Source organism: Pseudorca crassidens, chromosome 5 (assembly GCF_039906515.1).
Source record: "Pseudorca crassidens isolate mPseCra1 chromosome 5, mPseCra1.hap1, whole genome shotgun sequence".
NCBI classification, from domain to species: domain Eukaryota; kingdom Metazoa; phylum Chordata; class Mammalia; order Artiodactyla; family Delphinidae; genus Pseudorca; species Pseudorca crassidens.
This window is the reverse complement of record NC_090300.1, coordinates 64,130,687-64,153,238: the sequence shown is the minus strand read 5'-3', so window position 1 is coordinate 64,153,238 and position 22,552 is coordinate 64,130,687. Positions and strand designations below refer to the sequence as shown.

Here is a 22,552-nt window from a genome sequence, read left to right as displayed (position 1 = left end):
TAAACTGGCTTCTTGAAACTGGTGGACTTTTTTTTTTTTTTAAGCAATCAATCCATATTTTAGTTTGGCTCCAAGTTTCCCAGAAGAGCTTGAGCACATCACCCTGAAACCTCACAAAAATTGCCCAGGGATGTCTGGCCTGAGCTTCGTGAATTCTGCTCTAAGTGATGGGACTGAAGGAGAACCTTGGCAGCAGCTAGGAGAAAAAAAAGACACCCAGAAATTAAAATTGAAGTTAATTACAGTACTTACAGATTTTTTCCCCAGACCTGATTCTTGACGTTCAACAAAGAAGAAAAGCTCTCAATACAACTTCAACATGACAATGCCAGCCCTACACCTAAGCCTGTTCTTGGGGGACTGGGGAGGGGGAGACTTGTAGTTGCTCATGTCATTATGGTTGTCTGGGGTCTTGGAGGTAGTGAGAGTATTTCTTCATCTATGGCTAGTGATGGAAAATGGATCAAGAATGATCTCATGTGCAAATAGATGGTTTTATTTTTTCCAAATACCCAGAGACGTCATTGAGTTTTATTCTCCCAGACTTTAGGTGTGCTCTGGGTTTGGGATATTGGTTCATGTGATTAGTAGTAAGCAATGCTTGTCTTAGGAACCCTCATCAGACTTTTCTTCTGTCAATTTTTTATTGTTTAGAGTCTGATGATCCAGGTTAGGGAGGCAGCACTTAACTACCTACCAGCTGCTTGACCTGAGGCAATTTACCTGTCCTCTCTGAGCCTGTTTCTCTATCTATAGAATGAAGATAACCATATCTGCTTCATACCTCTGACATGTGACTCTATAAAAATGTTATCAATATCTTACAGAGTATGAAGTAGGCACAGTGACAAGATGTATCTATGATAGGAACCTTTAGCTATCTGGACATTTATTTCACTACGAGCAGAGTCTTTGATAAATTATTGGTTTGATGTATCTCCAATTACATCACTTGAAAAAGCCTAGGAAATAATAGCATTCTGAAATTTATTCTGTCCCAAAAGGAAGACCTGATTGGTAGAGTGTCATGCGGCTAAGTGAGCTAAGCAATGTTGGAATTAGATAGGATTCTCTAGACTCTTGCAACACAAAGTATGGTGAGAGGACTAGCAACGTTGCATAATCTGGGAGCCTGTTAGAAATGCAGACTCTCGGGCCCCACCCAGACCTACAGAATCATAATCTGCTTTTTAACAAGATCACCTAGTGATTTGTGTGCACACTAACATTTGAGAAGCACTGTTTAGAATTCAGAAAAATGAACTTTTAAAAGTTAAGGTACACGATCTAGATTATTCTGTGGACACAGATCTTAACAGAGATTAATTCAAAATGGAAAGAAAGTCCTTAAAACTAAGAAAAGTGTCTCTCAGTGGGGAAAGAGAAGTGAGCATCTGAAAATTAAAAGAAGAAACACTGTAGATGTCTGGGTTTTCTGATGAGCTCAGATTTTTAAAACAAATATACAGAACATGGAAGGAGGGTGTGTCAGGTTAAAGATGGCCATAAATTCTTTTCTACTCCTCTTACTGAGGGATGGAAACTAATCCCCTTCCCTTGAATTTGGGCTGGAGTTAGTCATTAAGTCTAGTTGATCTGTTTTCTAAATACATTGTAAAGTTGTTCTTCCATTTTCCTCTCTGGGTGCTGACTTAGTTCAGGTTTCATTATCTCTCATCTGCACTAATGAGAAAGCCTCCGAACTGGTCTCCCCACTTTCAGTCTTGTTACTGTCTGGCTGCTCATTCTAAAGAGAGAATTGGCTCAATACATATATCATGAATGAAAAGAAATTTGTAAATTGAATATGCTGCTTTGTGAGCTAGACTTACTGGCACTGGAAATGTTTAAATATTGAATGAGTATACATCTTCTCGCATTTAAAAATAGCAACCATTTTTAAAGTCCTATGTGATTTGATTCTATTGTTACATCATTAGGGTCCTCTTATTCCAAAATGAGTTGAGAGCACATTGGAATTGTGCTTAAATTCTCAAAGGGTCTACCTGAAATTATACATATTGAGCAAAACATATCTTTTCTTCACATCCTAGGTGGGAACAAGCAAGAATATGTACAGAATGAGCAGGAGAAAACTTTATGAGAAGTGAAAATATTTATAGGCCTTTTTAGATTTGTTATTTTTATTGTTTAATTTTATTATTATTGTTAATCAAAATATTACAAATGGAGGGAAAACCTGCATACTCCTGTTCTAATACAAAGTCTACTTTGTATGTTTTGTGTGTGTATTCCTCCAAAACTTATCCATGCAGAGACATACACTCAGTTTGTCAATCATTGTGGACAATTTCACATATCGCTTTTATGGATATATCATAATATCTGCTCATGAAGTTATATGGGTTTGATAATCATCATCTATTGAATGTTTCATCTATTTGGCCTACCACAATTTTACTCACCATTCCTCACTGATTGGACTTTAGGCTGCTTACAGTTTTTCTAGTTAAAAATAAAGTTGTTGGGAACATCCTAGAGCTTACAGCAACTTCCTTTCCTAAATGATGTCCTCGGGCTAACTTCCTAGTAGTGGGATTATTGGCCCCAAATGTTTCAGTGTTTTGAGTTTATACTGTCAGCTGTATTTTCACAAGGTCCCTCACAGCACCCATTTCAAGGAAACCTTAATAGCATTAAGTATTTTTTGAAAAAATATCTTTTTTGCTAACGTGCTGGACAGAAAATATCACCTTATGATTGTTTTTAGTTTGTTTCTAATTAAGATGAACATTTCCCCCCATTTTTGGTAATGCTCTTTTTTGTTTGAATTGCCTGTTGATGTCGTGCTACATATAGGAATACATGCCTGTTTGCCATATGTACCATATATTCAGATGTTGAGTATTAAAAGTCTACAGACATAATCATCATTTGATGAAGCACCTGCTACCTATCCAGTTAATTGATGCCAGCTGCAGAAATCTATGACTCACACTGTGGGTTCTACAAACCTATGACTGGTAGGTGCTTTCCCTTTTTGGAATGACTAAGGTCACGATAGATCAGGACACGTTCTGGAAACTAAGGAGACCACCCTGACCCCTGACTCTTTTTAATTCCCATCCCATAAGGAACAAATGCCAGGCCCCTCACTCATTTTCCTAACCCTGGTCTCTCTCCTATTCTCTCCTGCCCACAATCATACAGAGTGGACCTATCTTCTAGGAAAAAGTGTTCCTGAGCTATACCTTTGATAAAGATCTAACATAACAACATAAGAACAGACGTGGCAAAGAAAAGCGAGAGCAATATAGTGACCGTGGTCAGTGAGGCGGAGGTCTGAGAGGAGAAGGGTGTGTCTAATCATCCATCTCTTTTAGCATATCTGGCAGCCAGTGCTGAACTTCTGTAACAGTCTCTAGGGGGCACCTGTTCACTATGTAACTTACCCTCCTTGGACCTCAGAAATTGGAGTAGATAATTTCTAAATTCCTTTCCAGCTCTAATATTCTTACAGGTGTAATATAAGAGGTTATGTCTATAAGAAATGATACTGTGTAACATCTCCTCACACCACATACAAAGATAAACTCAAAATGGACTAAAGACCTGATGTACGACCCCAAATCATAAAACTCCTAGAAGAAAACATAAGCAGAACACCCTTTGACATAAACCGTAGCAATATTTTTTGGATCTCTTTCCTAAGGCAAAAGAAAGAAAAGCAAAAATAAACAAGTGGGACCTAATTAAACTTAAAAGCTTTTGCACAGCAAAGGAAACCATCGACAAAATGGAAAGACAGACTATTGAATGGGAGAAAATATTTGCCAATGATATGACTGGTAAGGGGTTAATATCTACATATATAAACAGCTCAAAAAACCAAACACAACCCAATTTAAAAAATGGGTAGAAGACCTGAATAGACATTTCTCCACAGCCCATGACAAGATGCTCAACGTTGCTAATTATTAGAGAAATGCAAATCAAAACCACAATGAGACATCACCTCACACCTGTCAGAATGGCTAACATCAAAAAGTCTACAAATAACAAATGTTGCCAAGGATGTAGAGAAAAGGGAACCCATGTACACTGCTGGTGGGAATGTAGACTGGTGCAGCCGCTATGGAAAACAGTATGGAGGTTTCTCAAAAATCTCAAAACAGAATTACCATATGATCCAACACTTCTACTTCTACTTTGCATATATCCAAAAAAAAAAAAAAAAGAGAAAACACTAACTCAAAAAGATACATACACTGCAATGTTCATAGCAGCATTATTTACAATAGCCAAGATATGGAAGCAACCCAACTGCCCATCAACAGATGAATAATAGATAAAGAAGATGGAACATTAATCAGCCATAAAAAAAATTCTGCCTTTTGGGCTTCCCTAGTGGCGCAGTGGTTGAGAGTCCACCTGCCGATGCAGGGGACACGGGTTCGTGCCCCGGTCCGGGAAGATCCCACATGCCGCGGAGCGGCTGGGCCCGTGAGCCATGGCCGCTGAGCCTGCGTGTCCGGAGCCTGTGCTCCGCGACGGGAGAGGCCACAACAGTGAGAGGCCCGCGTACCAAAAAAATAAAAATAAAATAAAATTCTGCCTTTTGCAACAATGTGGGTGGACCTAGAAGCCACTAAGATTAGTGAAATAAGTCAGAGAATGCCAAGTATTCTAGGTTGTCACTTATATGTGGAATCTAAAAAAGTAACACAAGTGAATGTACATAACAAAACAGAAACAGACTCACAGTTATAGAGAACAAACTAGTGGTTACCAGTATGAAGAGGGAAGGAGGAAGGAGCAAGAAAGGGGTAGGGGATTAAGAGATACAAACTACTATGTATAAAATAAATAAGCAACAAGACAGGGAAATATAGCCATTAGTTTGTAATAACTTTAAATGGAGCATAATCTTTAAAAATATTGAATCTATGCTGTATATCTGAAACTAATATAATATTGTAAATCAGTTATACTTCAATAACAAAAACTTTCTATGCAAAAAAGCAATTATACTATGTATTGATAGTGTCAATTTCTTTCTCTTTTTGTTTTCACTGAGATATAATTGACAAATACCATTATGTTAGTTTCTGACAGCAAAATTTCTAGATAAAACTGTATGTGAATTTCAAATTCTGTTAAGACATAATCAAATTGCCCTTCCAGAAGTTTGCACCAATTTGCACTGCCACTACCAGTATTAGAGTTTTTGCTTTGACATGCTTTTGTTTGTTTGGTTTTTTTTTTTGCAGTACGTGGACCTCTCACTGTTGTGGCCGCTCCCGTTGCGGAGCACAGGCTCTGGACGCGCAGGCTCAGCGGCCATGGCTCACGGGCCCAGCCACCCCGCGGTATGTGGGATCTTCCCAGACTGGGGCACGAACCCGTGTCCCCTGCATCGGCAGGCGGACTCTCAACCACTGCGCCACTAGGGAAGCCCCTGACATGCTTTTGAATGTTGAGTATTTTCATGCCTCTTAATCTATGTGGGTAATATCACTGCTAACAATTATCCACTGATATTCTTACGTATCTGTGCCAAGATAGGTAAGCATAAAGATGTTCACCGTAGCAACATTTATACAAGCAAGAAGATGGAAACCACCAAAGTGCCCCCAAACAAAGGCTAGGTTAAATGAATTATGGTGAAGTCATAAGGAGGAATGCAATGTTGTTAAAAAGAATGAAATAAATCTGTTTATGCTAATATGATGAGTTCTAACATATATTATTTAGTGAAAAAGATAAGGTTCAGAACAGCATGTATGGTACGATCCTGTCTGGGGAATAACAAAAAAATATATATATCTGGCATATGACAGACTTTTCTTCACAAAGGATTAAAAACAAGATACTATTAACAACAGTTATCTTGGGGAGTGGCACTACTTGTTGAGGGTGAGATTTAAGAGGGAGATTTCACTTTGAGTCTCTATCTTTTTTTACTGCCTGAGCATTTTTATCAAATGCATGGTTTGCTTTATTTTACAAAACACTGTAAATACAATTTTAAACATAATGATAGCTAATCCCTTCAAATAAATATTTTGTTTTAAATGTAAATCTCACCAGGTAACAGTTCAGTATAAATAAACTAAAAATATCCTCCATTTGATATCCCACCAAAGGGGAAAAAATGGAAGAAAGAAATGACACTGTGGAAAGAACATTTTCCTTAATTCAAAGATTTATCTTTATCTTTCTTATGGATCATGATTTTGAAAAAGACCTAGACCTTACAATTGTAAGATTCTGTTATCTTGTTTTGGAGGGTTGTAAAGTCTTCCCAACACCCACACGTTTAATTTATAAAAACCCAGATTACTCAGATTCATGAGTTAGGGAGCAATTATTTACTTTTCAGTAGAATTCTTAGATGTAAAGTAGAATTTTTGCCAGCTTCCCTTTAAATAGTAAATCTCTTCTAGTGCATTTAAAGTGTATTTGTTTTGCTAGATAGCTAGTGGGAAGCAGCGGCATAGCACAGGGAGATCAGCTCGGTGCTTTGTGACCACCTAGAGAGGTGGGATAGGGAGGGTGGGAGGGAGATGCAAGAGGGAGGAGATATGGGAATATATGTTTATGTATAGCTGATTCACTTTGTTATACAGCAGAGACTAACACACCATTGTAAAGCAATTATACTCCAATAAAGATGTTAAAAAAAATAAAGTGTATTTGTTTTGCAAAAAAATGTGTTTGTGTAGAATGCAGTTATGAAAGTCATGTGGCACACTTATAACTAATGCATGAGAATACGTCCTCGTGTAATAATGTGCTAAGACATTATTAACTACCCAAGTGGTACCTGGATATTTCGGCAAGCAATTCACTTATGAGAATTCTTTTAAAAATTAGGTCCAGGTGTTATTACTTACATAGCTCATGTACTATAAAAATTGTGAAAGGTGCACAGGAACCTCAGAGCCCTATTTCCAGGGAACTTCAGAAACCTGAGACTATATATTTAATACACAAAAGTGGATTTTAGAATAATACACAATGTTATCTTTGTAAAACTATATACTTATTTTATATATTATATATTTGTGTGTGTGTATGGGTGTAAACACAATATAGAAAAAAATATATAAAGAAATGCAGAAATACTCCTAGGAAATGAGACTGGCATGATAGGAAGGGGAATCACTTTTGGTTTTTACAGTGTACTTTATATGCTTCTGTTTGATTTGTGTGTTTTTAAAATATACATGTAGCTTTAATAATGTAAACGCAAGTAAAGACAAACTGAAAACTAACAATGAGACAGAGACCAAGATGATAATACTGAATCATTTACCCAAATTTATAACAAAATAGTTGAATTGGTTGAGTTTGCACTTTTCTAAAAATAAGTAGAAATATTTATTAGGATTCTTACCTAAAGTCTGGTATAATCAAAAAACTCAGGATTGCCTCTATTTCCTTTAGTATAGGTCAAGCCTTCCAAGAGAAACTTCAGGGCATGGATAATCTACCAGAAGCCTTTTATCCTTTACTTCTTTAGCAATGGTTGCTTTAAAAAGGCAATAAATGCACTACCAGCAAATTCCACCAATTATTGATTGCATGTTAGTATGTTTAAAAATGTCATTGTCATGTCCACTTTTTCTAAAGGTGCTCTCCAGGATAACAGATACTCTTTGAAGAAAGGATACATATGTGGGTAAATATGTTTGGAAAATGGTGGATTTAACAATATCTAACAAGTTTCTTGAGAGCAGGAATTCTCTAATGTGCAAGAACAGGGAGGATGAAGTATGCAGAGTCTCCCAAATGTGACAATGGTCATGTATCCCAGGACAGCCTAGTGGCTGCATATTGTAGAAGAATCAGCTAGTGTTTGATGAATGAAGAAAAGGGCAGGAAGAAGTTAACATGAGGAAAAGAGGATAGAAGAAAATAGTATATGAAGTATATCATTAGTATTGCCCTACTTCTCTGAAGTTTTGTATTGTCTGTCTAAATCATTATAATGAGTATTGATTTCAGAATCTACATTTTGGGCAAATGAAATTAATTTCTACCACAAATAACCTTATTAGTTTATAAAATGAAAGAGAGCTTCTCCAGGCCCTGGCCTTAGAGGTTTGATTCAGATGATCTAAAGTGGGATCCAGGAAGTATATTTTTTAACAAGCAAGTAATTCTAATCCTTGTGATTTAAGGATCAGGTTAAGAAACACCGATTCAGAGAAATAAAATTTAGATGTTTTATATACAGGCTAAAACAAAATGGAACAAATTAATTTACCTCCAAATGATTAGGAATTTCTAAGTGGAACACACACAAACAGGAATCAATATCATCTTGAGGATAGTTTAAACACTCACATGATACAATTCCAAATGAAAAATCAAGCTTCTTGGAGACCTCTCCTTTGCGGTAAAACTTCTCATTCTAATCTCATTATGTCCTGCAAACCAACCTGACCACAAAGCTTTGGCCTGTGCTTTATTCTTATCTCTTGATCTGGGATTATAGTTCTTACAACTGTGAATCCACAGCATTTGAAAGTTAGTTAAAGCCTTCACTTGTTGGAACTGAAGTGGTCCAGGGGAGTTGAGAATCACATTTAGGTGTGCCTCCTGGTTCTACTACTTATTATTAGTTGTATGATTTTGATGGAGTTACTAAATTTCTCTAGTTCTCAGTTTTCTCAACTGTAAAATAGAGTATTTGCAGTTATATAAGTAATTGTGAGTATTAAATGAGGTAATTTATTTAAAGTGCATTAAGTAGTAGCTATTATTTATTACATTTGCATTGATATAGTGCCTTCTATGTGGGATTTTTTGTGTGTTTTTAGTGTTCGTCAAAAATGCTAATGGAACACATTCCTTTCTCCAACATAGTTGAGCGATTTGGTATGTTACATAGTATTATTTATTTATTATATTGGTATTTATTTATTCTTAATAAATATTTCCCATTATTTAAATTATTAATAAGAATCTAACAAATTACTTAGAACCAAGGCTACTTTTGGAATAAATCTGGAGGACAGTTTGATTTCAAATGTTTTATTCATTGCCCCCATAACCTCTGAAAATGCCCTGGGCGGTCCAGTAATTTAGTATGGATGCAACATTTTCCACACTTCCTCTTCTATGTAGAAATAGGGCAAACATTGTTTGTTAGACTTTATAGCCTCATTTGAAAAAGGCAGCTACTATGTTCCCTGTTGTCTTTGTAGCATCAAAGCATAAATACCAACTGACCATTTTATGTTAATGGAATCTTGTAACTGTCTCCTAAACCCTTCTCCTCAATGGAGCCCAGTACAGAGTTGATTTTTTCTGATCTTAGGAAATAGAAATGACCAGTAAAAACCTGTAGACAATCCAAATATTCAGTCAAGGGAGGAAAATAATCTCAACTCCTTTGTCTCTCTATTTTAGTAGTAATTATCTGGAGGTGTTTATGTATACATATATCTATATTTCCACACTGGAAGAGAGTCAAAATTATGTGATGGCTAAAGGTCTTGATGATTCAGTGACTGTAATTTAACTGAGTATCCAAATTTCAACCGAAATAAGCCTATCTAAATCACCAGCGCCTTCTAGCCATGTGGAGAGGTAAACTTTAAGTGAAGACATGCAGTATAACTAAGAAAAGGAAGGAATTATTTCAGATTCAAATCCATGTAACTCACTGTTAAGCCAATTTCAATTTCAGCATATTGGGTCACCTTCAGTATCACTGATTTACAGCTCATAATAGCATGTGAGATGTTGCTTTGAATTCATACTATTATGGGAAAAATTCTTTTTAAAAGTGCTTTTTAATTTGCATAGTTAGTACATAAAGATTCATCTGTAGATTTATCTAATTTAAATCATTAGTGCTTGAACTTGATAATTACAGAATAGGGTGTCTTCATCCTATTCTCTTGACTATAGCACCCTAAGGCTAATATAATCTAACAAATACTGAACCACTAAAATATGCATTCTCAAACCAAAACCACAATGAGGTACCACCTCACACCAGTCAGAATGGCCATCATCAAAAAGTCTACAAATAATAAGTGCTGGAGAGGGTGTGCAGAAAAGGGAACCCTCTTGCACTGTTGGTAGGAAGGTATATTGGGGCGGCCAGTATGGAGAACAGTATGGAGTTTCCTTAAAAAACTAAAAATAGAGCTACCATATGACCCAGCAATCCCACTACTGGGTATATACACTGAGAAAACCATAATTCAGAAAGAGTCATGTACCACAATGTTCACTGCAGCACTATTTACAATAGCCAGGACGTGGAAGCACCTAAGTGTCCCTTGACAGATGAATGGATAAAGAAGATGTGGCACATATATACAATGGAATATTACTCAGCCATAAAAAGAAATGAAATTGAATTATTTGTAGTGAGGTGGATGGACCTAGAGACTTTCCTACAGAGTGAAGTAAGTCAAAAGAGAAAAACAAATACCGTTATGCTAACACATATATATGGAATCTAAAAAAAAAAAGTTCTGAAGAACGTAGGGGCAGGACAGGAATAAAGACTCAGACGTAGAGAATGGACTTGAGGACACGGGGAGGGGAAAGGGTAAGCTGGGACAAAGTGAGAGAGTGGCATGGACTTATATACACTACCAAATGTAAAATAGATAGCTAGTGGGAAGCAACCGCATAGCACAGGGAGATCAGCTCAGTGCTTTGTGTCCACCTAGAGGGGTGGGATGGGGAGGGTGGGAGGGAGACGCAAGAGGGAGGAGATATGGGGATATATGTATATGTGTAGCTGATTCACTTTGTTGTAGAGCAGAGGCTGACACACCACTGTGAAGCAATTATACTCCAATAAAGATGTTAAGAAATAAAATAAAATAGGTAGAGGAAAAAAAAAAGATACATGTACTCCAATGTTCATTGTAGCACTATTTACAATAGCCAAGACATGGAAGCAACCTAAATGTCCATCAATGGATAAATGGATAAAGAAGATGTGGTACGTATATACACAATAGAATATTACTCAGCCATACAAAAGAATGAAATAATGCCATCCGCAGCAACATGGATGGACCTAGAGATTATCATACTAAGTGAAGTAAGTCAGACAGTGAAAGACAAATACCATATGATATCATTTGTATGTGGAATCTAAAAAAAAAATGATACAAATGAACTTATTTAGAAAACAGAAATAGCGTCCCAGACATAGAAAACAAACGGTTACCAACGGGGAAAGGCGGGGGAGGGATAAATTGAGAATTTGGGATTAGCAAATACACACTACTATATGTAAAACAGATAAACAACAAGGACCTACTGTATTGCACAGGGAACTATATTTGATATCTTGTAATAACTTATAATGGAAAAGAATCTGAAAAAGAATCTATATGTATATATATGTATGTATAACCAAATCACTTTGCTGTATACCCGAAACATTGTAAATCAACTGTACTTCAATAAAAATAAATAAAAATATGCATCCTCCTAGACATTTTCATCTATCTCTTAACAAAATTTGAAATCAGTTTGGTGAAACTGAAGCACTTTCATGTATCCAGGTCATGCCCCAAGAGGTCCTTCAAAAGGAAAAGGAAACATTCTTAATGACTGGCTCTCAATGTTGGTTGCACTTTGGAATCATCTGGGGAGCTTTCAAAAGACCCGACACCTTGTGAGCCACCCCCGCAAATTTGAAGTACTTTGTTTGGGGTACATCCCAGGCACTAGGATTTTTAAAAAGCCCCCCGGCCAAGGTGGGGAACCACTGATCTCAGCACCATTTCATGCCCAAAGAAATAGAAAACAATCCCCTATTCTTTCCTGAGGGTCAGGGGATGTGTTAGGCTGAAAAATGGTCCTTGAAGTTGTTCACACCCTAGTCTCTGGAACCTGTGAATGTTACCTGGGATGGCAAAGGGACTTTGCAGAGGTGATCAGGTTAAAGATCTTGAGTTGCGGAGTTTATCCTGGATTGTCAGGTGGGCCTGAGATGTAACTGCAGGGGTTTTATGAGAGGGATGCAGGAGCAGTCAGAGCCAGACAGAAGGTATGTGACAAGAAGGCAAGGGACAAAAAGAAAGAAATGTGGACATCCTTCGCTTTTTTGCTGCCTTTGAAGATGGCGGCAGGGGCCACAAGCCACAGGGTGTATGTAGTCTCTGGAAGCTGGAAAGGTCAAGGAAACAGATTCTCCCCTGGAGCCTCCAAAAGGAATGCAGCCCGTGGACTCATTTTCAACATCTGGCTTCCATAACTGTAAGAAATAAATTTGGGTTGTTTTAAGCCAGTAAGTTTGTGGTAATTTATTACCACAACAATAGGAAAATAATATAAGAGAGGATGAATTCTGTCCAGTAGCAATTTGCAATGGTTTTATGGGGAACTCTGCAGCTCTTAAATATCCAAAAAACTCAGCAAGAAAAGCCAAGACCAAACTGCTATGATCCACATTTTTATTAAATGTTACATATATTTCTTAAACATTGTCTAGTCCTTAGTTTCTTTGTATGCAACACTACTTTTGTTGTGTAGAATCTCCTTAAATAGAAACTAACTAAATGTCATGCTGTTACTGCCAAGCAAAGCCTCAGATTAAGACAAATACATGAAGATCTGGCCAAACATTTCTGAAAAGCTGTCTACCATGGGGAGATTGCCTGACTTTTCAGGTTTTCAGGTCCTGGCTTGGTCACAGTAATTTCAAAGTTCTTATTTAGTAGATTCTTAAGATCATGAACATTTGCTTTTGTAAAGATACCCTTTTGGAGGCTGAATATTCTGTATATAGAGTCTATGTTGCCTTTCCATCAACCACCAGCCACTTCTTGTGAACAAAAAGAGAGCCACCAGATATCAAGCACCAGTCATATTTTGATCTCTCAGGACTGTCCTCTGACCATGGTGTCAACTCAAGTTCCAACACAGCTTGAATATCAAGAGCCTAGAAAATGCAGCTTTTGCCTTAGAGTTCTATGATGATTCTCTCTCAATTAGCTTCGACTATTAACTCTAAAATTAATTTCGATCACTTACATAAAGTGCCTAGGGAAATGGTCCACTTATAAGAGTTCAGTAAACCTTAGTTCTCTTACTATAGAATAGAAATAAAAACATTAAGAGATGAGATGGCCCAGATAGAAGCCAGATTAAACCATTACAATTTGGGTGTTTGGGGACAACTTCATTAACTTCCTTGAGGTTTGTTCATTTCGCAAATATGTGCAAAACAATATAAAAATACATCCCTACAGTTTTTTTTGCAGCCTGCATATTTTCTAATATTTTAAGAATCAGTGGCATTATTATCAGGGGTCAATGTGGCGCTGTCAGCCAGTTCCAAAGAGGCACAATCTCCATTACTGGCTCAACACTATGAGTACATTCCTACCAGAACAATCACCCGTCAACCACGGAAAAAAGGTTTTCCAGCATATTTCTCTAGGAAAACGTTCATACTGCTTAACCAAATAATCTCCCCACTAATAGTATCTTATTTTGTGATATTCAAACCCTGTGGACTAAAGATGAAAGAAATATCATTAGAATCTCCTCCTAACATACCTAAACTATACCTTCCAATGAGGTTTTGGGTCTATCAACAAACGTACGTCAAAGCCTTGGTGCATAGAGTCAGAGAAGGTAGGAGGCCACAGGGCTCAGGGAGGTTTCAGGCTGAGCCGAGGAGTCAGACTTGCTGTGGGAACTTCTGGCTCACCAGTGACCCCAAGAGTGTTACAGAATTCAGTAAAAACAAATGACAAAAAAACCCAGCAAAGCACATTTCTTTATTGTCTTTAATTACATTTTTACGTGGGTCCCAAAATGCTGTAGAAGAGTACGATGAAAGTCTAAGAAACAGAATGCTGCAGCTCTAGTCTGTGATCGGGGCAGGTAATTTGGACAAAAACAAGCACACATACATATTTCTAAAGGAAATGCACCCCTACCCACCCATCTCGAAAAGTTCAGCTTCTCAAGATTGATCCAATCTACTCAGTAACCGTAACAGATGTGTATTTTATGCTAACTAGTTTTCTGAAGCAGTATGGGAACTTGGATTGTTCAGCCACTACTCCCACCCTTCTGCAACTAGAACCCCTTTCTCTCACCAGAGGAAATATCAGCCTGATAAACCTTTCTTTTTTTAATTGTTAAACGGTATATTTTCTTCCCAGGTGTGTTTTACCCCCGAAAACACCAAGATCCAGTTACAACAGTTTTTTTAGGTGCTCATATGTCATTTGTATACTAAGCAAAATCCAAGAGATTATTTTTGCCATTAATCTTTGCAACTAATAAAGATGATTGTAAACCAGCAGCCTTAAAACCAGAGGTGGGCATTTCGCCGGTAATGCTTTTTCATAGCTCCTTGATGAAGATGATCAACTAAAGCAAAACTTCTGCATGATCTATTAATAGAGAATGAGGATTAATGAAGGATTATGTCATAATGAGTCTGCCTGCAGAGTAGCTTCAGTTCTGGTCCTTTGCTGCCAAAATACAGTTCTCATTTCCAACAAACAAAGTCTATCTGAGAGAAAGCACAGAGCCCCTTTAGAACTGGAAAGTCCTGTGCATAATAATGACTGTCTAACTCTTCTTTTGCCAAAGAGCTTCAGCACTTTCAATGTCATAGGTCAATGCAGTGATTCAGAGGGGGCCTGATCCTTATCTAAGCTTTTGCAACAAAATTAGAATGTGCTGTAGTCTTATTAAAGAAATGTTTGTTCCTCCATCAATGAGCTGAAAAGAAAGCAGCTCAATGTACTTTTGCAAATTACAGCAATAAACTGCTTGAATTAACTGCTTTATTACAAATATTTAATTATTCTGAGGGTTAAATATCCAACATTTTGGAAAGGCAAAATTAGCAGTCCACTTGATAATCTACTTCATTTAAAATCTGTTACGACGGTGTATTTTTGTTTTATTTTTAAACAATTCCAATTTTCAGTTGTCTTTCTTGTAAATTCAGTTAGTTTCCATTTGGAATGAAAAAGAATAATACTTACAGCCCTTATTTTTGAAATAAGTTGCCAAGAAAATCAAATTTGTAATCTGGGAAAAATTACAAAAGGTAGAACTTGTTTTCATTTCCCAGGAACACAAACAGTTACAAAAATGAAATAAGACTCAAAACACCAAGTTAAGGTCAGTCACATTTTAAGTAAGACCTATTTCAAGATTTAGATCAAATAATATCATCATCATTGTCGTTATTATTAAAATAGCTGTTGTTTAAATGTTATTTAAAGTGCACTTCCCTTTAAAATAAAGAAGATGACGAATTAAAACTTTATATTAAAAGAAGACTCGACAAATACATGTTGACAAAAAGCAAACGTTCTCAAAGGAAAGATTTTACTCCAACAAAATAAGATTCATCAATACAAATCTGTTTTTCATTTATTAGTTCAGTGGTATCAGAGCAGATGAAAATTATTTTTAAAAACTGATCATTTTATCTGGGTTATATTCTTAAAAAATAAGAAAGTAGAGAGCATTTTGCCATAGGGCAAAGAAAAATAGATCAACAAGGATATGCTTCAACAGAGGGACATATCAAAGCATTATTATAGTCTCTCTCCACTTACTGTTTGGATTCACTAATCTACATCACTAAATTGACCATTCAGTGCCAGAAAATCTGCCATGTAGGTCTCGACTTTTCATAGCAGCTCTTAAATGTGTATTCGGAAACTACAAAGTACTGAATATATTTTCAGCCTTTTTATACTACGATTTACAGCTAATGACCTTAAGCAATGTCATGCATGTAAAACAAAATTATGAGACCACCCTGGTTTAGAGCCGAATAAAGGTATAGAATCAAACTTCATTATCATTCAAATTTAATAGGGGAGGACAGCAGCAAAAAAAAATTCATAATGCTATAGATAAATCTATTTTGTAGTTTTACTTTATAAAAATATCCTCCAATTGTATTTTGCTATTACCGGCTCAGGGTAAGTAGACAATTATCTAAGCTTAATGCCACAAGTAATAATGCACTGCACACATTCAAAACCCTTGTGCCACATCAGCCAGTGCCTGCAGGGATAAAACATTTATCAGTTGCTCCTTAGAGCAATAGTGGGTTTGAAAATTTGGCTGCCCAGGCTGACATTAAGTGAAATCATAGTTTTTGCTTGATTCAGAACCCAACACAGGAAACCCTGATACCGGGATGACTCCACTGGCAGCGTGCCTCCTGATATCCACTGAACTGTGGGCTACATTCTGTCCCACTACTTCCCATGAAAGAAGGCCTTTTACTTCCCTGCTATAGTTGGCACACTGCCCTTTTCACAGACCCACCGAACCGTCATCTTGGATGTAACAAATTAGTACATTCTCAGAATAATAATAAGTGCAGGCATGAAAACACTATTGTTTTTATTTGGAAATGAAGTAACTCATTTTAGCTGGGTGACTTTTTCAGTGTAACACCACAGGCCAAAAAAAAAAAAAAAATCTTTTCTGAAAAGAATGGCCAATTTCAGGAGAGATATGACACATCATTTGCTGTAAAAATCACGGAAAGGCAAAAGAATAGAAAAAAATGGCATTTGCTGCAGAGTAGTTATAAAGAAATTAGGGGGTTTGAGAGAAATACAAATGTAAAACAAGTAATGTGTCCATTTCAAAGTACAACTGGAGAAATAAGATTGGGAATGAGTACAATATGGAGTTGATTTTTGATACCAGGTTAAGATCTATTAACTGATTTTTCTGCTTGTAATTGCAAAAAATATGTAAGTAAGAGTTTTTTAAATGACCTTCAGGTATCTGAGGAAAAATAATTAAATGTAGAAAATGTTAAAACATAACAGAATAACATAAACATGTTTTCATATGTTAATGAACATGTCAAAATTTACTTTCAGTTTTCAAAAAGATCCTTTTCACACTGTGTGTGTGTGTTTCCATTTTCAGGATTTTTTTTACTATGTTTATAAAGAAAAGAAAAGATTTGCATATAAGTCAGATCTACTACAAATCAGAGCCATGAAATTACAGGAAAAACTTTTCCTCAGTATTTTGGAAGGGCCATCACCACCTTTCAATGTCAGGAACCCTGAAAAATATGACTATAAAAACTATTGTTATGACAGTCTCTATGACAGCTTCAACTGAGATTTAACTGAGATTTGAATAGCAAGTATACCTTTCAGCAGACAATAAGATGAAATTAGAACTGCCAAGAAGTATGAAATAAAGTAAATAAATATATATTTTCGATATTCTAGGTTTTGTCCAATTTAAATGTCAGCTCAAAATTATAATCTAGAAAGGAAAACAATCATTAATCTACTCTCCCTTTGCTCTACCCTGATCATTTTAAACAAATCACGATACTTCGTGAAAAATGTACCACAAATTTACTAAACTTTCTGGTTCAAATGAGTTCAAGAATATCTCATTATAAATGGAGACAGTCCTGAAAAGGCAGCCAAGCATGACTAAAAAGATCACTCTTTTACACAAAAAAATAGCCTTCTTATTTTACCCTTTGTTGAAAAGACATTTGGCCAGCCACAGGGGAAATACATAATCTACTTTTATATTCAAATAATTTATTTGAAAACTCTATGGCTACAATGACCCTAAAACAATTCTGGATTGAATATACATATTACATGGGTTTATGTGATCTTAATCATTGACTTGTTTTCATGTGTTAGCAATGATTCTGGCAATTCTTTTTAAGAGAGAAAAACACATTCATATGCTTTAACAAAAATTTACCATTAAGTAAAATTATATCTGAAATGAAATAAATGCTATTAATGTGGTATAGTTCTGTAAATAATTTTAAACATGAAGTCGAATTTCAATATTGCAGTTCTTTTCATGTAGCAATCTATCAATTTGATCTAATATACATTCCAATACACAATCTACCTGGTAACAACATGTCAGAAATTATGCCATCGTAATTTGCCTTTTTATAAAGACAAGCAGCAATACTTGAACATTTCAAGATTTTAAAAACCTCCTTCCACATAGATTTGCTCTTTTCAATTCTGTGAATTTTTGTTTCAGTCTTTTGACAATAAGGTTGATATTACGCACTCTAAGTTATGGTAAATTTAACTACAAAATGTACCCTCCCACCCCCACCCCAGGAGCCAAAGAAGATGCCGGCAGCAAATAATGTTTGTCCATTTACTTTAAGTAAGACACTAGTTCTTTCACTCGGTTGCTCAGTATCCAAGATTATATAACAGCAGAGAATAGCAGACACTGAGGAGGGAAAGCTTAAAGCAATTAGTTTCCTTCTAAGCACTTTAGCCCTCCTTATTTAGGTTTTTAAAAAACAGGCAATCATACAATGAATTTCAAACAGCCATACAAAGCATTTAAAAAACTGTTTCTACAGAGTCTTAATTTCCTTTCATCCTTGTACACATAAAAGAGAGGAAGTAGCTATCACATTCATGTCCTAAAATTGATCACTTAGATAGTCTAGAAAGTTTTCTGTGCTTTCCACCTAGGTTTTCTCTCTGACTTTTCAAGGTACAAATGAGATATTTCCAGCTCTGATACAGAAGACCAAAACATAAAATGTCGACTTGTCTTGCACATTCGGGTGCTTCCCAAGACTCCGCCACTCTCCCAGCAGAGCAGAATGAATATCTGTGCTAACCACACATTTCAGGACAAAGGAACTAATTCATGGGGGAGGGGAGACCACACACCATTTATAAGGTTTGTTCAGTTTACAAGAAAACTATTGTCAACGCTTTGTTGATTCATTATGAATGACCCTGCGTGACAAATAACAAGCGTCTACCTCCTTGCTGAGCCTCACCAGAATGCTTCCTGCATTCGAGAGCAGCCCAGGATCTGCTGGGCTAATTGTTATTTAAGGAAACTGGAGCTGTAGGTACATGAGATAGTTCTGATCACAGATATAGCCATCGGGTTGAAGATTTGATGAAACTGTGGCTCTGGTACCCAAAAGATCACGCACAATAGCACAGTGCTTGCTATTTGCTGTATAAAACTCTGATGTGAAGAACCAAATTCCACTAGAGGGAGTGAAAAGAGCCCAGACAGGATCATAGCGATGCTGACTCTACGCAGGGTCCCACCACTAGGACATTTCAGTCACTACGAAATCTTCTTGTCTCCCCACCTACAAAATGGGACTAAAATATTTTTTGAAGGAAAATCATCTTAAAATCTTTTGTTGGAAAATGCTATACAGTGCACAAGTATTATCTTCATCATCCATTGAACCTCTGTACTTTTTTTTCCTCTGTCCCGAGGGAAATAATAAATTGACATATTTTCTATCATCAGAGATCCTTTTAAGACCACAATGTGATTGCACTCCAGTACATCTCACACTTATCCCCATTAAAAACACACAAAAGGGTGAAAGCAGGGAAAGAAATAGGTAGGCATAAAGGGCAGCTCAGATATCCTGTTGTACAACATGGGCGCTCTCCCCTAACCTGCCCCTGCCTCTAAGACGGGGAGCGTAACTACTGCACAAAGAAGCTGGCAAATGGGCTCTGCATACGTTCCAGTTGAAACTGGCTGCTCTGTGGGGAAGAGCACACAGATTGCTCTCCCGAGTGGCCATTTGATTGCTGATCAGCTACATGTTCCCCTACTGCTCCAACAACCCTGAACGGTGCCCTGTATCTTTTTAAGTGGTTGGTTTAGTTGGAAACACGGAAAGAAATCTGTTCCTCTTTGAGGCACATTCACAGTGGCACTGTAGCATTTTCTTTCTTTAAGGAATAAAGGGACCTTAAAAATAAGCCCAGACTTCCATGAAGAAAGGTTCCTTGGTGGCCTGAGGGAGAAAGAATTCTTCCCCGCTTCTCCTTCCCGTCTCCTTCAGTTCTCTCAACTGTGGGATTTCCCAAGGCCACCAAGTGGTTTTCAGAGGAGAATAAAGAGAGCGTTTCAAGGTGGTGGGGAAACCGGCACTCTGACAGGTTGCTGATGAAATGTTACTTGCTAAACCTCTGCGGAAGGAAATTCGGCAATTTCTACCCAAGCCCGCTCCCAGGAACTATCCTACGACTCTGTTCCCACATGTGTGAAATGACATACTACAAGGTTGTTTACTGTAGTACTGTTTACAATAGTAAAAGATTGGTAACACCTTAAATGTCCATCAGTAGGGGCTGGGTATATTATGACCCAAGGATACAAGGAAATAATATACAGTGTAAGGAGGAATGAGGAACGAATGTAAGATGATCTCCATGATATAATGTTGTAGAAAAAAAGCAAGCCACAGGAGAGTATGAGCTGTACGAGACCCCTTCTGTTAAAGAAGGGAGAAAAGATTGATAGGTATTGCTCGTAGGCTCCATGAGAGCAGGGCTCGTGCTTGCTTTAGTCCCCCTTGTGTCCTTAGAGACAAGAAACACTTTATTTCCGATGAGGAAAGGTCTGAAATGAAGTTATAGTGAATGAGGGAGAGTAACAGAGTCAACAATAGTTTGAAAAAAAATTCTTGATACTAAGTGAAGTACGTCAGACAGAGAAAGACAAATATTATGTGTTATAACTTATATGTGGAATCTAAAAAATAACATAAATGAATTTATTTATAAAACAGAAACTCACAGACATAGCAAACAAACTTATGGTTATCAAAGGGGAAGTGGGGAGGGATAAATTAGGAGTATGGGATTAACAGACACATACTACTATATATAAAACAGATAAACAACAAGGATTTACTGTATAGCACGGGGAACTATATTCAGTATCTTGTAATAACCTATAATGGAAAAGAATCTGAAAAATACATATGCATCTGAAAAAATCTGGATTCAAAGTTGTATACAGAACTTGATAGAAAATTTCATGAAAAAATACTTGTAAATATTAATAGTGGGATCAAGAGTGATTTTCCCCTCCTCTTTTATCTTTTCATCCGCTTGACAATTTTTCTATGAGGAAGCATTTATTTAGTGATTTCACAACAAAACAAAATACTACATTGGACTTAACAGCAGCTGTACTTGGTGACTCTTTGGATGTGTGGTTTGGGAGAAGGAAAAATCAAGGATAGTTCTGAGGTTTCTGACTTGGAAAACTAAGTGGATATTGTTGAGAGGAGCTGAGATAAGGAGGTGAATGAGAAGATGGCAGGCAGTGCGTCTCACTGTTAAACGTTCCTCAGGGTTCACGCTGTGAGCCGGCCTTAGGGTGCCCTAAGTAATCTTTCCGGGCTTCAGTAATTACTGCATACCAATTCCACCGTGAAGAACATGCAGCCATACTTCCACTATAGAATCACCTGGGAGCTGCCCTTAGGACACAGTCAACCATGTTTTCCAAAGAAACTGACAAATCATTCAAAGCAGTGTTGACTTTCACTAGTATTGTTTCCATTGACTTGCAAATAAGTACACTCAGGTAGGACAAAAATTCCTACACACACTGCCTCTGGTTACACAGAAACAGCTGAGGGTAAACAAGGTGGTGTTTAGCAAAATGGGGATCCTCTGCTTGGCATCCTCAGGATACCCCTCCTTGTTGATTCTCCAGGGTTACAAGGACATTTTCCACCTTTCCTGGCTCTCTCTGCAACCTGGAGCCCATCCTGCACACATCTTTCCAGCAGGCCTCCGCTCCCCAGAAACTTAAATTTAACTGGAATGCATAGAATTGGGGTTTCCTGACTAACTGCTCTGGTTATTAGAAAATCTGTTTTGCTTCAATTCACACTGAAAATATTTCTAAATGATATGCTTTATTACAGTTATTTTATAAAATAAAATGTAACATTGATTAATAGAGAAAAATCTGTAAAACACTGACAAACGTTTTCACTTAAAAAAGTGAAAACCATGCTTAATCACAGTTTGCTGTGAGAACCCTGTCAACGTTTCGGTGTTTTCCATAATTTTCATAAAATTGGAATCATACCATTCTATATACTGCTTGATAACTTTGCTTTTAAAAAGTAATATTATATTGTGAACATTTTCCTGTCATTAAATATTTTTCTAAAATATCTGAATGGCTAAACGGAGTTCCATTATATGCACATACAAAGATTTATTGCAAGAATCTCCTATTGTGGAACATTTATGTTGTTGCCAAAATTTTAGTATATAAATAACTGTGATGAAAATAGTCTTGTATGTAACTTCTAATATGCATTTCTGTTTATGAATTTAAAATTCTAGGGGTGAAATTATTTGTTTTATAAAGGATATGTACATTATAAATACAGCTGACCTTTCTTCTGCCAGTTTGACTCTATCGTAAAAAAGAAAAAAAGTAAAAAGTAGAAAGGTAAAAGAGCCCAAATTCCATAACACCTAAGTCCCTCCATAAACTAGACCCTGAGCTACCTTTTCAGTTTTAGGTCTAAATTCTCTCCCTACCCTCTCTCCTTCCCTCCCCGCTCCCTGCTCACACTCCCCAAAGCCACGTGAGCCCCAGGCACAGTAGCACTTGCTATTGTTGAATAATTCATACACTTAATAGATCTGGGCTTTTGCTCCTTCTGCTTTCTCCACCCAGAATGCTCTTTTCAACATGGACAGGTGCCTGCCCATTCCCCAAGGCCTGTCCAATCTTGAGTAAATGACTTCACCTCTCTCAGCCTCAGATT

General features: G+C 36.9%; 1 protein-coding gene and 1 long non-coding RNA gene across 3 annotated transcripts in view; one reads left to right on the top strand and one right to left on the bottom strand.

Moving 5' to 3' along the window:
• Window positions 1-6,497, top strand: part of LOC137224948 (uncharacterized) — a 226,947-nt gene extending 220,450 nt beyond the window's left edge. For both annotated transcript variants that reach the window (XR_010943594.1, XR_010943596.1), the window contains exon 4: window positions 5,232-6,497. This is a non-coding gene — a long non-coding RNA (uncharacterized lncRNA). The remainder of the gene's footprint in view (window positions 1-5,231) is intronic.
• Window positions 1-22,552, bottom strand: part of SOX2 (SRY-box transcription factor 2) — a 592,096-nt gene that overhangs the window by 262,881 nt on the left and 306,663 nt on the right. The gene's annotated exons all lie outside the window — the stretch shown is intronic.